The sequence below is a fragment of the Lissotriton helveticus genome (genome assembly GCF_964261635.1).
Source record: "Lissotriton helveticus chromosome 1_1 unlocalized genomic scaffold, aLisHel1.1 SUPER_1_unloc_3, whole genome shotgun sequence".
Taxonomy (NCBI): Eukaryota; Metazoa; Chordata; class Amphibia; order Caudata; family Salamandridae; genus Lissotriton; species Lissotriton helveticus.
The window spans coordinates 4,030,451-4,046,059 of NW_027611670.1; the positions used below are offsets into that span (position 1 = coordinate 4,030,451).

At 58.4% G+C, this 15,609-nt stretch overlaps 1 protein-coding gene across 1 annotated transcript in view; it reads left to right on the top strand.

The window, feature by feature from the left end:
• Positions 1 to 15,609, top strand: part of LOC144805858 (uncharacterized) — a 2,350,900-nt gene that overhangs the window by 2,139,737 nt on the left and 195,554 nt on the right. The gene's annotated exons all lie outside the window — the stretch shown is intronic.

Here is a 15,609-nt window from a genome sequence, read left to right on the forward strand (position 1 = left end):
CAGACCCCGCCTCCACATTCACTTACCCCGCCTCTACATTCAGTGACCCCGCCTCCACATTCACTGACCCCTGCCCCCACATTGACTGACCCCGCCCCCACATTCACAGACCCCGCCTCCACATTCATAGATACATGGTTAAGGAGTATCACCGGGACATTCGCCTAGGTAAGAAAGCCTACCTGGCAGGGAGGATAGAAGCTGCCTCCAACTCCTGCAAGGAGATTTTCTCTATAGTCAGGGAATTTACATCTCCACGGATAAACATCGCTGAGGAGAGGTCCTCTGACTCCTGGGCGGCGGATCTTGCCGGTTTTTTCACGAGCAAGATCCAACTTATACAGGCCTCCTTCCCATCGGCTACATCCGCGGTGCGGACTGCCACTGAGGCCATTCGATCGCCTCCGGCCTTGCCAGGTCTGATACTGGGCGCTTTTCCATCCATTTCGGAGCCCGCCTCTTTAGCACTCATGGGCAACTTGAAATCTGGCTCGCCCTTGGATCCTTGCCCTGCTAAGATACTGGCGAAACTGGCTGATGTGATCAACCCTTTGGCCAATCCGCTGCTTAATCTCTCATTGTGCCAGGGAGTGGTCCCGCAGGCTTGGAAGCAGGCAATGGTCATCCCGCTGCTCAAGAAGCCTGGTCTGGACCCCAAGGCCCTTGTTAACTATCGGCCTATCTCTCTGTTGCCGGCTCTCTCGAAAATTGTTGAAAAGCACGTGCAGTCGGTGCTTTCCAATTTTCTAGAGGCGAATGAGATTCTGCATGCCACCCAGTCAGGTTTTCGCCCTAACCTTAGTACGGAGACTGCGCTCCTCGAGGTCTCCGAAACAATCAAGGACATCTTGGATTCAGGGGGCAAAGCCATGCTGGTGATGTTGGATCTGTCGGCGGCCTTTGACACCGTTCCCCATGCGGGTCTTCTCACAAGACTCTATGAGATAGGACTTCGGGGAACGGTGCTCAGCTGGTTTTCCTCCTTTCTAGCTGGCCGCCGGCAAACGGTCTGGGCCTCACCAGATTCCGCCGTGATGCCTCCTCTGGGAGTCGGGGTCCCTCAGGGCTCTATTTTGAGCCCGACCCTCTTTAATATCTTCATGACCCCTTTGGCAGCATTGGCGGAGTCGCTTGGGGCCCGGATCGTATCGTACGCCGACGATACCCAGCTCCTCTTCTCGTGTAAGAGAGGAGGAGATTTTGAGGGAGAGAGTATCCGGGATTGTCTTGGGGCTGTGTTTCAATGGTTCCAACTGCACAGCCTCAAGTGCAATTCCGACAAGTCTGAGATACTCTTCTTCGGGTGCGACTTGGAACCTGACTGGCAGGCTTGGTGGCCTATCGACATGTTCCCCCCCACGCGTTCATCCCAAATGGCTAAAAACCTGGGTGTTAAGATGGACACGGGGCTGACAATGAAAGCCCAGATTCTGGGGGTGTCGGGCATGTGTTTTGGCCTCCTTAGGATGCTTCGGAGGTTTCTTCCCCTGTTATCGGAGGAGCACCGGAAGCTGACTGTACAGGCCCTGATAGGCTCCAGGTTGGATTATTCGAACATTCTATACCTGGGCCTGCCAGAGTACCTGTTACAGCGGCTGCAGGTTGTACAGAATGCTGCGGCAAGAGCGATCTACGGAGTGAATAGGCGCACCAGTGCTGCGGGTTTGCTCCAGACCTTACATTGGCTCCCAATCCGTAAGCGGATTGCCTTTAAGGCTCTGACTTTGACATATAAGGCCCTCCATGCGTCGGGAGCGAAGTATCTCCAGAGGAGATTGACTTTTTATCAACCAGCTCGCTCTCTGAGGTCAGAATCCTTATTTTTGGCTACTGTCCCACGAGTGAAGAGAGCACGTCTGGGAGGTCGCTCCTTTGGATTACTGGCGCCCCAATTATGGAATTCTTTGCCCCTTTCCCTCCGGGGAGCCACTAGCTTATTAGCCTTTAGAAAGGATCTTAAGACCTGGCTGTTTATCCAGTAGGCCTTCTTTGTGTGCTGTTTTTTATTTTGGTCTCTCTTTCTCTTTTAATGTGTTATGTTAGTTTACTGCAGCCTTCTTCAATTAAAGCGCCGGGACACTCTTTTTGAGTAGCCGTGCGCTCTATAAAAATCATTTTAACATAACATAACATAACATAACATTTACCCCGCCTCCACATTAACTGACCCCACCCCCACATTCACTGACCCTGCCTTCACATTCACAGACCCCGCCTCCACATTCATTTACCCCGCCTCCACAATCACTGACCCCACCCCCACATTTACTGACCCTGCCTTCACATTCAGTGACCCTGCCTTCACATTCACTTACCCCGCCTTCACATTCACTGACCCCGCCTCCACATTCACTTACCCCGCCTCTACATTCAGTGACCCCGCCTCCACATTCACTGCCCCCTGCCCCCACATTGACTGACCCTGCCCCCACATTCACAGACCCCGCCTCCACATTCATTTACCCCGCCTCCACATTCACTGACCACACCCCCACATTCACTGACCCTGCCTTCACATTCACAGACCCCGCCTCCACATTCACTTACCCCGCCTCTACATTCAGTGACCCCGCCTCCACATTCACTGACCCCTGCCCCCACATTGACTGACCCCGCCCCCACATTCACAGACCCCGCCTCCACATTCATTTACCCCGCCTCCACATTCACTGACCCCACCCCCACATTCACTGACCCTGCCTTCACATTCACAGACCCCGCCTCCACATTCACTTACCCCGCCTCTACATTCAGTGACCCCGCCTCCACATTCACTGACCCCTGCCCCCACATTGACTGACCCCACCCCCACATTCACAGACCCCGCCCCCACATTCACAGACCCCGCCTCCACATTCATTTACCCCGCCTCCACATTCACTGACCCCACCCCCACATTCACTGACCCTGCCTTCACATTCAGTGACCCTACCTTCACATTCACTTACCCCGCCTTCACATTCACTGACCCTGCCTCCACATTCACTGACCCCTGCCCCCACATTCACTGACCCCGCCCCCACATTCACAGACCCCGCCTCCACATTCATTTACCCCGCCTCCACATTCACTGACCCCACCCCCACATTCACTGACCCTGCCTTCACATTCACAGACCCCGCCTCCACATTCACTTACCCCGCCTCTACATTCAGTGACCCCGCCTCCTCATTCACTGACCCCTGCCCCCACATTGACTGACCCCGGGCCCACATTCACAGACCCCGCCTCCACATTCATTTACCCCACCTCCACATTCACTGACCCCACCCCCACATTCACTGACCCCACCCCCACATTCACTGACCCTGCCTTCACATTCAGTGACCCTGCCTTCACATTCACTTACCCCGCCTTCACATTCACTGACCCTGCCCCATTCACTGACCCCACCCCCACATTCACTGACCCCGCCTCTACATTCAGTGACCCCGCCTCCACATTCACTGACCCCTGCCCCCACATTGACTGACCCCGCCCCCACATTCACAGACCCCGCCTCCACATTCATTTACCCCGCCTCCACATTCACTGACCCCACCCCCACATTCACTGGCCCTGCCTTCACATTCACAGACCCCGCCTCCACATTCACTTACCCCGCCTCTACATTCAGTGACCCCGCCTCCACATTCACTGACCCCTGCCCCGACATTGACTGATCCCGCCCCCACATTCACAGACCCCGCCTCCACATTCACTGACCCCTGCCCCCACATTGACTGACCCCGCCCCCATTCACAGACCCCGCCTCCACATTCATTTACCCCGCCTCCACATTCACTGACCACACCCCCACATTCACTGACCCTGCCTTCACATTCACAGACCCCGCCTCCACATTCACTTACCCCGCCTCTACATTCAGTGACCCCGCCTCCACATTCACTGACCCCTGCCCCCACATTGACTGACCCCGCCCCCACATTCACAGACCCCGCCTCCACATTCATTTACCCCGCCTCCACATTCACTGACCCCACCCCCACATTCACTGACCCTGCCTTCACATTCACAGACCCCGCCTCCACATTCACTTACCCCGCCTCTACATTCAGTGACCCCGCCTCCACATTCACTGACCCCTGCCCCCACATTGACTGACCCCGCCCCCACATTCACAGACCCCGCCCCCACATTCACAGACCCCGCCTCCACATTCATTTACCCCGCCTCCACATTCACTGACCCCACCCCCACATTCACTGACCCTGCCTTCACATTCAGTGACCCTGCCTTCACATTAACTTACCCCGCCTTCACATTCACTGACCCTGCCTCCACATTCACTGACCCCTGCACCCACATTCACTGACCCCGCCCCCACATTCACAGACCCCGCCTCCACATTCATTTACCCCGCCTCCACATTCACTGACCCCACCCCCACATTCACTGACCCTGCCTTCACATTCACAGACCCCGCCTCCACATTCACTTACCCCGTCTCTACATTCAGTGACCCCGCCTCCACATTCACTGACCCCTGCCCCCACATTGACTGACCCCGGCCCCACATTCACAGACCCCGCCTCCACATTCATTTACCCCGCCTCCACATTCACTGACCCCACCCCCACATTCACTGACCCCACCCCCACATTCACTGACCCTGCCTTCACATTCAGTGACCCTGCCTTCACATTCACTTACCCCGCCTTCACATTCACTGACCCTGCCCCATTCACTGACCCCACCCCCACATTCACTGACCCCGCCTCTACATTCAGTGACCCCGCCTCCACATTCACTGACCCCTGCCCCCACATTGACTGACCCCGCCCCCACATTCACAGACCCCGCCTCCACATTCATTTACCCCGCCTCCACATTCACTGACCCCACCCCCACATTCACTGGCCCTGCCTTCACATTCACAGACCCCGCCTCCACATTCACTTACCCCGCCTCTACATTCAGTGACCCCGCCTCCACATTCACTGACCCCTGCCCCGACATTGACTGATCCCGCCCCCACATTCACAGACCCCGCCTCCACATTCATTTACCCCGCCTCCACATTCACTGACCCCACCCCCACATTCACTGACCCTGCCTTCACATTCAGTGACCCTGCCTTCACATTCATTTACCCCGCCTCCACATTCACTGACCCCACCCCCACATTCACTGACCCCGCCTCCACATTCACTGACCCCGCCTCCACATGCATTGACCCCGTCTGCACATTCACTGACCCCGCCCCCACATTCACAGACCCCGCCCCCACATTCATGTACCCCGCCTCCACATTCACTGACCCCACCCCCACATTCACTGGCCCTGCCTTCACATTCACAGACCCCACCTCCACATTCACTTACCCCGCCTCTACATTCAGTGACCCCGCCTCCACATTCACTGACCCCTGCCCCTACATTGACTGATCCCGCCCCCACATTTACAGACCCCACCTCCACATTCATTTACCCCGCCTCCACATTCACTGACCCCACCCCCACATTCACTGACCCTGCCTTCACATTCAGTGACCCCGCCTCCACATTCACTTACCCCGCCTCTACATTCACTGACCCCAGCCCCACATTCACTGACCCCGCCTCCACATTCACTGACCCCGCCCCCACATTCACTGACCCCGCCTCCACATTCACTGACCCCGCCTCCACATGCACTGACCCCGTCTGCACATTCACTGACCCCGCCCCCACATTCACAGACCCCGCCTCCACATTCATTTACCCCGCCTCCACATTCACTGACCCCACCCCCACATTCACTGACCCTGCCTTCACATTCAGTGACCCCCGCCCCCACATTCATTTACCCCGCCTCCACATTCACTGACCCCAACCCCCACATTCACTGACCCCGCCTCCACATTCACTGACCCCGCCTCCACATGCACTGACCCCGTCTGCACATTCACTGACCCTGCCTCCACATTCACAGACCCCGCCCCCACATTCACTGACCCCGCCTCCACATGCACTGACCCCGTCTGCACATTCACTGACCCCGCCTCCACATTCACTGACCCCACCCCCACATTCACTGACCCCGCCTCCATTCAGTGACCCCACCTCCACATTCTCTGACCCCCGCCCCCACATTCACTGACCCCGCCTTCACATTCACTGACCCGCACGCCCACATTCACTGACCCCCGCCCCCACATTCACTGACCCTGCCTTCACATTCAGTGACCCTGCTTCCACATTCAGTGATCCCGCCTCCACATTCAGTGACCCCGCCTCCACATTCACAGACCCCGCCTCCACATTCACTTACCCCGCCTCTACATTCAGTGACCCCGCCTCCACATTCACTGACCCCTGCCCCCACATTAACTGACCCCGCCCCCACATTCACAGACCCCGCCTCCACATTCATTTACCCCGCCTCCACATTCACTGACCCCACCCCCACATTCACTGACCCTGCCTTCACATTCAGTGACCCTGCTTCCACATTCAGTGACCCCGCCTCCACATTCACTGACCTCGCCTCCACATTCACTGACCCCGCCTCCACATTCACTTACCCCGCCTCTACATTCAGTGACCCCACCTCCACATTCACTGACCCCTGCCCCCACATTCACTGACCCCGCCCCCACATTCACAGACCCCTAGCCCCACATTTAGTGACCCCGCCTGCACATTCAGTGACCCCGCCTCCACACTCACTTACCCTGCCTCCACATTCACTTCCCCCGCCTCCACATTCACTGACCCTGCCCCATTCACTGACCCGCCTTCACATTCACTGACCCGCACCCCCACATTCACTGACCCTGCCTACACATTTACTGCCCCTGCCCCATTCACTGACCCGCCCCATTCACTGACCCTGCCTCCACATTCACTGAGCCCACCCCCACATTCAGTGTCCCGCCTCCACATTCAGTGACCCCGCCCCCACATTCACTGACCCTGCCTACACTTCACTGACCCCACCCCCACATTCACTGACCCCCGCCCCCACATTCAGTAACCCCGCCTCTACATTCAGTGACCCCGCCCCCACATTCACTGACTCTGCCTACACATTCACTGACCCCCGCCCCCACATTCACTGACCCCGCCTACACATTCACTGACCCTGCCTCCACATTCAGTGACCCCGCCTCCACATTCAGTGACCCCGCCCCCACATTCACTGACCCTGCCTACACATTCACTGACCCTGCCCCATTCACTGACCCCACCCCATTCACTGACCCCGCCTCCACATTCAGTGACCCCACCCCCACATTCACAGACCCTGCCTACACATTTACTGACCCTGCCCCATTCACTGACCCCACCCCATTCACTGACCACGCCCCCACATTCAGTGACCCCGCCTACACATTCACTGACCCTACCTCCACATTCAGTGACCCCGCCTCCACATTCAGTGACCCCGCCCCCACATTCACTGACCCTGCCTACACATTCACTGACCCTGCCCCATTCACTGACCCCGCCCCATTCACTGACCCCACCCCCACATTCAGTGACCCCGCCTGCACATTTACTGACCCCGCCCCCATTCACTGACCCCGCCTCCACATTCAGTAACCTTACACCCACAGGCCCCGCTCCCACATTCGCGGTCCTCGCCCCCACATTCACTGACCCGCACGCCCACATTCACTGACCCCCGCCCCCACATTCACTGACCCTGCCTTCACATTCAGTGACCCTGCTTCCACATTCAGTGATCCCGCCTCCACATTCACTGACCCCGCCTCCACATTCACAGACCCCGCTTCCACATTCACTTACCCCGCCTCTACATTCAGTGACCCCGCCTCCACATTCACTGACCCCTGCCCCCACATTGACTGACCCCGCCCCCACATTCACAGACCCCGCCTCCACATTCATTTACCCCGCCTCCACATTCACTGACCCCACCCCCACATTCACTGACCCTGCCTTCACATTCGCAGACCCCGCCTCCACATTCACTTACCCCGCCTCTACATTCAGTGACCCCGCCTCCACATTCACTGACCCCTGCCCCCACATTGACTGACCCCGCCCCCACATTCACAGACCCCGCCTCCACATTCATTTACCCCGCCTCCACATTCACTGACCCCACCCCCACATTCACTGACCCTGCCTTCACATTCAGTGACCCTGCCTCCACATTCACTGACCCTGCCTTCACATTCAGTGACCCTGCTTCCACATTCACTGATCCCGCCTCCACATTCACTGACCCCGCCTCCACATTCACAGACCCCGCCTCCACATTCACTTACCCCGCCTCTACATTCAGTGACCCCGCCTCCATTCACTGACCCCTGCCCCCACATTGACTGACCCCGCCCCCATTCACAGACCCCGCCTCCACATTCATTTACCCCGCCTCCACATTCACTGACCCCACCCCCACATTCACTGACCCTGCCTTCACATTCACAGACCCCGCCTCCACATTCACTTACCCTGCCTCTACATTCAGTGACCCTGCCTTCACATTCACTTACCCTGCCTTCACATTCACTGACCCTGCCTCCACATTCACTGACCCCTGCCCCCACATTGACTGACCCCGCCCCCACATTCACAGACCCCGCCTCCACATTCATTTACCCCGCCTCCACATTCACTGACCCCACCCCCACATTCACTGACCCTGCCTTCACATTCACAGACCCCGCCTCCACATTCACTTACCCTGCCTCTACATTCAGTGACCCCGCCTCCACATTCACTGACACCTGCCCCCACATTGACTGACCCCGCCCCCACATTCACAGACCCCGGCTCCACATTCATTCACCCCGCCTCCACATTCACTGACCCCACCCCCACATTCACTGACCATGCCTTCACATTCACAGACCCCGCCTCCACATTCACTTACCCCGCCTCTACATTCAGTGACCCCGCCTCCACATTCACTGCCCCCTGCCCCCACATTGACTGACCCCGCCCCCACATTCACAGACCCCGCCTCCACATTCATTTACCCCGCCTCCACATTCACTGACCCCACCCCCACATTCACTGACCCTGCCTTCACATTCAGTGACCCTGCCTTCACATTCACTTACCCCGCCTTCACATTCACTGACCCCGCCTCCACATTCACTTACCCCGCCTCTACATTCAGTGACCCCGCCTCCACATTCACTGACCCCTGCCCCCACATTGACTGACCCCGCCCCCACATTCACAGACCCCGCCTCCACATTCACTGACCCCACCCCCACATTCACTGACCCTGCCTTCACATTCACAGACCCCGCCTCCACATTCACTTACCCCGCCTCCACATTCAGTGACCCCGCCTCCACATTCACTGACCCCTGCCCCCACATTGACTGACCCCGCCCCCACATTCACAGACCCCACCTCCACATTCACTGACCCCACCCCCACATTCACTGACCCCACCCCCACATTCACTGACCCTGCCTTCACATTCAGTGACCCTGCCTTCACATTCACTTACCCCGCCTTCACATTCACTGACCCTGCCCCATTCACTGACCCCACCCCCACATTCACTGACCCCGCCTCTACATTCAGTGACCCCGCCTCCACATTCACTGACCCCTGCCCCCACATTGACTGACCCCGCCCCCACATTCACAGACCCCGCCTCCACATTCATTTACCCCGCCTCCACATTCACTGACCCCACCCCCACATTAACTGGCCCTGCCTTCACATTCACAGACCCCGCCTCCACATTCACTTACCCCGCCTCTACATTCAGTGACCCCGCCTCCACATTCACTGACCCCTGCCCCCACATTGACTGATCCCGCCCCCACATTCACAGACCCCGCCTCCACATTCATTTACCCTGCCTCCACATTCACTGACCCCACCCCCACATTCACTGACCCTGCCTTCACATTCAGTGACCCTGCCTTCACATTCACTTACCCCGCCTTCACATTCACTGACCCCGCCTCCACATTCACTTACCCCGCCTCTACATTCAGTGACCCCGCCTCCACATTCACTGACCCCTGCCCCCACATTGACTGACCCCGCCCCCACATTCACAGACCCCGCCTCCACATTCACTGACCCCACCCCCACATTCACTGACCCTGCCTTCACATTCACAGACCCCGCCTCCACATTCACTTACCCCGCCTCCACATTCAGTGACCCCGCCTCCACATTCACTGACCCCTGCCCCCACATTGACTGACCCCGCCCCCACATTCACAGACCCCGCCTCCACATTCACTGACCCCACCCCCACATTCACTGACCCCACCCCCACATTCACTGACCCTGCCTTCACATTCAGTGACCCTGCCTTCACATTCACTTACCCCGCCTTCACATTCACTGACCCTGCCCCATTCACTGACCCCACCCCCACATTCACTGACCCCGCCTCTACATTCAGTGACCCCGCCTCCACATTCACTGACCCCTGCCCCCACATTGACTGACCCCGCCCCCACATTCACAGACCCCGCCTCCACATTCATTTACCCCGCCTCCACATTCACTGACCCCACCCCCACATTCACTGGCCCTGCCTTCACATTCACAGACCCCGCCTCCACATTCACTTACCCCGCCTCTACATTCAGTGACCCCGCCTCCACATTCACTGACCCCTGCCCCGACATTGACTGATCCCGCCCCCACATTCACAGACCCCGCCTCCACATTCATTTACCCCGCCTCCACATTCACTGACCCCACCCCCACATTCACTGACCCTGCCTTCACATTCAGTGACCCTGCCTTCACATTCATTTACCCCGCCTCCACATTCACTGACCCCACCCCCACATTCACTGACCCCGCCTCCACATTCACTGACCCCGCCTCCACATGCATTGACCCCGTCTGCACATTCACTGACCCCGCCCCCACATTCACAGACCCCGCCCCCACATTCATGTACCCCGCCTCCACATTCACTGACCCCACCCCCACATTCACTGGCCCTGCCTTCACATTCACAGACCCCACCTCCACATTCACTTACCCCGCCTCTACATTCAGTGACCCCGCCTCCACATTCACTGACCCCTGCCCCTACTTTGACTGATCCCGCCCCCACATTTACAGACCCCACCTCCACATTCATTTACCCCGCCTCCACATTCACTGACCCCACCCCCACATTCACTGACCCTGCCTTCACATTCAGTGACCCCGCCTCCACATTCACTTACCCCGCCTCTACATTCACTGACCCCAGCCCCACATTCACTGACCCCGCCTCCACATTCACTGACCCCGCCCCCACATTCACTGACCCCGCCTCCACATTCACTGACCCCGCCTCCACATGCACTGACCCCGTCTGCACATTCACTGACCCCGCCCCCACATTCACAGACCCCGCCTCCACATTCATTTACCCCGCCTCCACATTCACTGACCCCACCCCCACATTCACTGACCCTGCCTTCACATTCAGTGACCCCCGCCCCCACATTCATTTACCCCGCCTCCACATTCACTGACCCCAACCCCCACATTCACTGACCCCGCCTCCACATTCACTGACCCCGCCTCCACATGCACTGACCCCGTCTGCACATTCACTGACCCTGCCTCCACATTCACAGACCCCGCCCCCACATTCACTGACCCCGCCTCCACATGCACTGACCCCGTCTGCACATTCACTGACCCCGCCTCCACATTCACTGACCCCACCCCCACATTCACTGACCCCGCCTCCATTCAGTGACCCCACCTCCACATTCTCTGACCCCCGCCCCCACATTCACTGACCCCGCCTTCACATTCACTGACCCGCACGCCCACATTCACTGACCCCCGCCCCCACATTCACTGACCCTGCCTTCACATTCAGTGACCCTGCTTCCACATTCAGTGATCCCGCCTCCACATTCAGTGACCCCGCCTCCACATTCACAGACCCCGCCTCCACATTCACTTACCCCGCCTCTACATTCAGTGACCCCGCCTCCACATTCACTGCCCCCTGCCCCCACATTAACTGACCCCGCCCCCACATTCACAGACCCCGCCTCCACATTCATTTACCCCGCCTCCACATTCACTGACCCCACCCCCACATTCACTGACCCTGCCTTCACATTCAGTGACCCTGCTTCCACATTCAGTGACCCCGCCTCCACATTCACTGACCCCACCCCCACATTCACTGACCCTGCCTTCACATTCACAGACCCCGCCTCCACATTCACTTACCCCGCCTCTACATTCAGTGACCCCACCTCCACATTCACTGACCCCTGCCCCCACATTCACTGACCCCGCCCCCACATTCACAGACCCCTAGCCCCACATTTAGTGACCCCGCCTGCACATTCAGTGACCCCGCCTCCACACTCACTTACCCTGCCTCCACATTCACTTCCCCCGCCTCCACATTCACTGACCCTGCCCCATTCACTGACCCGCCTTCACATTCACTGACCCGCACCCCCACATTCACTGACCCTGCCTACACATTTACTGCCCCTGCCCCATTCACTGACCCGCCCCATTCACTGACCCTGCCTCCACATTCACTGAGCCCACCCCCACATTCAGTGTCCCGCCTCCACATTCAGTGACCCCGCCCCCACATTCACTGACCCTGCCTACACTTCACTGACCCCACCCCCACATTCACTGACCCCCGCCCCCACATTCAGTAACCCCGCCTCTACATTCAGTGACCCCGCCCCCACATTCACTGACTCTGCCTACACATTCACTGACCCCCGCCCCCACATTCACTGACCCCGCCTACACATTCACTGACCCTGCCTCCACATTCAGTGACCCCGCCTCCACATTCAGTGACCCCGCCCCCACATTCACTGACCCTGCCTACACATTCACTGACCCTGCCCCATTCACTGACCCCACCCCATTCACTGACCCCGCCTCCACATTCAGTGACCCCACCCCCACATTCACAGACCCTGCCTACACATTTACTGACCCTGCCCCATTCACTGACCCCACCCCATTCACTGACCACGCCCCCACATTCAGTGACCCCGCCTACACATTCACTGACCCTACCTCCACATTCAGTGACCCCGCCCCCACATTCACTGACCCTGCCTACACATTCACTGACCCTGCCCCATTCACTGACCCCGCCCCATTCACTGACCCCACCCCCACATTCAGTGACCCCGCCTGCACATTTACTGACCCCGCCCCCATTCACTGACCCCGCCTCCACATTCAGTAACCTTACACCCACAGGCCCCGCTCCCACATTCGCGGTCCTCGCCCCCACATTCACTGACCCGCACGCCCACATTCACTGACCCCCGCCCCCACATTCACTGACCCTGCCTTCACATTCAGTGACCCTGCTTCCACATTCAGTGATCCCGCCTCCACATTCACTGACCCCGCCTCCACATTCACAGACCCCGCTTCCACATTCACTTACCCCGCCTCTACATTCAGTGACCCCGCCTCCACATTCACTGACCCCTGCCCCCACATTGACTGACCCCGCCCCCACATTCACAGACCCCGCCTCCACATTCATTTACCCCGCCTCCACATTCACTGACCCCACCCCCACATTCACTGACCCTGCCTTCACATTCGCAGACCCCGCCTCCACATTCACTTACCCCGCCTCTACATTCAGTGACCCCGCCTCCACATTCACTGACCCCTGCCCCCACATTGACTGACCCCGCCCCCACATTCACAGACCCCGCCTCCACATTCATTTACCCCGCCTCCACATTCACTGACCCCACCCCCACATTCACTGACCCTGCCTTCACATTCAGTGACCCTGCCTCCACATTCACTGACCCTGCCTTCACATTCAGTGACCCTGCTTCCACATTCACTGATCCCGCCTCCACATTCACTGACCCCGCCTCCACATTCACAGACCCCGCCTCCACATTCAATTACCCCGCCTCTACATTCAGTGACCCCGCCTCCATTCACTGACCCCTGCCCCCACATTGACTGACCCCGCCCCCATTCACAGACCCCGCCTCCACATTCATTTACCCCGCCTCCACATTCACTGACCCCACCCCCACATTCACTGACCCTGCCTTCACATTCACAGACCCCGCCTCCACATTCACTTACCCTGCCTCTACATTCAGTGACCCTGCCTTCACATTCACTTACCCTGCCTTCACATTCACTGACCCTGCCTCCACATTCACTGACCCCTGCCCCCACATTGACTGACCCCGCCCCCACATTCACAGACCCCGCCTCCACATTCATTTACCCCGCCTCCACATTCACTGACCCCACCCCCACATTCACTGACCCTGCCTTCACATTCACAGACCCCGCCTCCACATTCACTTACCCTGCCTCTACATTCAGTGACCCCGCCTCCACATTCACTGACACCTGCCCCCACATTGACTGACCCCGCCCCCACATTCACAGACCCCGCCTCCACATTCATTCACCCCGCCTCCACATTCACTGACCCCACCCCCACATTCACTGACCATGCCTTCACATTCACAGACCCCGCCTCCACATTCACTTACCCCGCCTCTACATTCAGTGACCCCGCCTCCACATTCACTGCCCCCTGCCCCCACATTGACTGACCCCGCCCCCACATTCACAGACCCCGCCTCCACATTCATTTACCCCGCCTCCACATTCACTGACCCCACCCCCACATTCACTGACCCTGCCTTCACATTCAGTGACCCTGCCTTCACATTCACTTACCCCGCCTTCACATTCACTGACCCCGCCTCCACATTCACTTACCCCGCCTCTACATTCAGTGACCCCGCCTCCACATTCACTGACCCCTGCCCCCACATTGACTGACCCCGCCCCCACATTCACAGACCCCGCCTCCACATTCACTGACCCCACCCCCACATTCACTGACCCTGCCTTCACATTCACAGACCCCGCCTCCACATTCACTTACCCCGCCTCCACATTAAGTGACCCCGCCTCCACATTCACTGACCCCTGCCCCCACATTGACTGACCCCGCCCCCACATTCACAGACCCCACCTCCACATTCACTGACCCCACCCCCACATTCACTGACCCCACCCCCACATTCACTGACCCTGCCTTCACATTCAGTGACCCTGCCTTCACATTCACTTACCCCGCCTTCACATTCACTGACCCTGCCCCATTCACTGACCCCACCCCCACATTCACTGACCCCGCCTCTACATTCAGTGACCCCGCCTCCACATTCACTGACCCCTGCCCCCACATTGACTGACCCCGCCCCCACATTCACAGACCCCGCCTCCACATTCATTTACCCCGCCTCCACATTCACTGACCCCACCCCCACATTAACTGGCCCTGCCTTCACATTCACAGACCCCGCCTCCACATTCACTTACCCCGCCTCTACATTCAGTGACCCCGCCTCCACATTCACTGACCCCTGCCCCCACATTGACTGATCCCGCCCCCACATTCACAGACCCCGCCTCCACATTCATTTACCCTGCCTCCACATTCACTGACCCCACCCCCACATTCACTGACCCTGCCTTCACATTCAGTGACCCTGCCTTCACATTCATTTACCCCGCCTCCACATTCACTGACCCCACCCCCACATTCACTGACCCCGCCTCCACATTCACTGACCCCGCCTCAACATACACTGACCCCGTCTGCACATTCACTGACCCCGCCCCCACATTCACAGACCCCGCCCCCACATTCATTTAC